Source organism: Octodon degus, unplaced genomic scaffold (genome assembly GCF_000260255.1).
Source record: "Octodon degus isolate 3935 unplaced genomic scaffold, OctDeg1.0 scaffold00011, whole genome shotgun sequence".
Classification (NCBI taxonomy): Eukaryota; Metazoa; Chordata; class Mammalia; order Rodentia; family Octodontidae; genus Octodon; species Octodon degus.
The window spans coordinates 9,500,027-9,502,210 of NW_004524587.1; the positions used below are offsets into that span (position 1 = coordinate 9,500,027).

Sequence of the window (2,184 nt, forward strand, 5' to 3'; positions counted from 1 at the left end):
AAAAAAAAATCCCCACATTTTAAAGAAACCAAATACTGTGTATTGAATAGCTAGAACCTGTTTTTATTTCGAAATACTGCAAAAGGCTATAAAGGCAGTATTGGTATTCATAAAAATCCCTCACTGTAAGGCGTGGCTCCGTTCCTGTCACGTGACTGCTCCTGCTCCAGGACAATTAAACTCATCGCAATTTTAGTCTCGGGAGAAGCAGCCTCTACAGCAGGGGGCAGGATTATCTTCTGGAAGCACAGTCCAGAACCCCTCTGCCCAATGCTCAACCGAGCAAATGGTTTTCAAGTTAAAAGCGGAGATAATCACATGAAAAATTTCTGAATAGAGATACACAAATGAATTTGCCAGGCAGTGAGATGCTTAAAAAAAAAAAAAAATTACTGAATTTAAATACACGGGCCGAAGAAATTGTGGTCGACAGGGTAATCAAGCCTGGGCCTTAACAATGAATAGGGCAGAAGAATCGGCGCCAGCAGGGAAATGGAGAAACCGAGAGTGCAGAGTCGCATAAACAGAGGTGCTGTGCCAGGGAGGGACGGAAGCCTGCCCGCCTCCCTCCTAGGGGTAATAACCGGGACGTAGGGGAGAGCGCCGAGGGCGAAGGGAGAGGCAAAACAAGGCCTGCGGAAATTTCACGAGGAACAGTGGGCGTTTGGGAAGCAAATCTGAAGTCAGGTTTTTTTTTTTATAGACTTGAACAATCCTGGACAAAGTTCTTAAGCACGAAGTCCGACAACTGGTAATTGCCCCTCCGCATCGCAGGACCCAGGGCGCGCCGCTGCAGGTGACTCGTACAAGTCCTGACGTGCGCGTCCCAGCCGGAACCTCCGCCGCGGGAAATAGTCCCTGGCCGCGCCGTCTCCGTAGGGAGCCGGGCGTCGGGAGGGGCAGCCCTCGGAGCGTGCGTCCCGGCAGCGGCAGGAGCGCAGCCAATCCCTCGGTGGGGGCGTGGCTAATTTGACCCGTGGATCCTTCCGCTTGCGCTGGCTGTGCTGAGGCCGGGCAAGCCGCCATTTTGAATGCCGAACGGGGTTGCGGAAGTCGAGCTGGAAGGTTTACACGCTTCAATTCGATCAGGTGAGTGTGGCATTCTCAGTCTCTGGGGTCCTCTGCTTAGTCTTCGCTCTGCGTCTTGAATAGGGCCGTCCCCAGCAGGGATTCAAATGACACTAGGGATGGTGGTGGAAAGGAAAAGGAAGTCCGGGCTTTTGGGGTTTGGCTGGCGTTCGGGCCCCGGGGACCGCGGCGCTGAAGGGGGCCCGGGCAGGGGCGTGGCGTGGCCTGGCGTGGCGAGGCTGCTGGGCTGCCGGCCCCGACCCAAGCGGTCTGACTTCTTGGTCCTTCCCGCCTTGTTGCGTTTTGGCCTGGGCTCCGGCCCTTCGCACTCGCCTCAGCTTCTCGGGCCCGGGAACGGTTCTGGGAGATCGGTGTCTCCTTGCCTCGAGGGCGGATCGCCTCCGGAGCCGGGCTGCGTGTGCCGGCCGGTTGGTCGCCCGAGCTTCCTGCCAGGGGACCGCATGGGCCTCCCTTGTTTGGTCGGAGAAACAACCTTTTCTCGCGGAAACGAGCAGTAGCCTCTGCCCCGCCGCAGACCTTCCACTGCCCTCGCCCAGTGCTTGTTCTTCTCTTTGTGTTCTCCGCGACTGTCTTCCGGGGTGACGCCTCGAAACTCACTACCGTCAACTTTAAAGAAGATCTAAACGCAAGAGCTTTCATTTAATTATCAGGTAATGGGACAGTAGGGTAATCGCGAAGACACAGGCACTTTCTCTGAGCTTATAAGCGAAAAATGTTTGGCTTTCAATCCGCTTTCGCGGGGCTTGTAATTTTTTGGGGGAGGGCTTATGCTTATGTAGTTTTTTTGACTTGTTTTTGGAAACGTTAATACATAAAAGGGAAGAAACTGTAACTCATGACCAGTCATGTATTTTCTATACTTACATGTTTTTCATCTTAATACATAATTAGTACATTCATTTACAAGAAACTCTTCTGAATCACATTTGAGATAAGAAGACTTGGTAATAGTTATTAGAGGATAAGAATTATTGTTTTTTTTTTTTTTTTTTTTAAAACTGGGGATTGAACTCAGGCCCTTGCGCTTGCTAGGGAAGCACTTATTCTACTGAGCCATCTCCCTGGCCCCAAGAATGTTTTGAAATGTTAATATTA

At 51.7% G+C, this 2,184-nt stretch overlaps 1 protein-coding gene across 1 annotated transcript in view; it reads left to right on the forward strand.

Moving 5' to 3' along the window:
* The first annotated feature begins 1,025 nt into the window (after positions 1-1,025).
* The window catches only part of Ist1 (IST1, ESCRT-III associated factor), a 57,078-nt gene continuing 55,919 nt past the window's right edge, over positions 1,026-2,184 (forward strand). The window contains exon 1 of the mRNA XM_023709330.1: positions 1,026-1,089. The gene's annotated coding sequence lies outside the window, so the exon portion shown is untranslated. The remainder of the gene's footprint in view (positions 1,090-2,184) is intronic.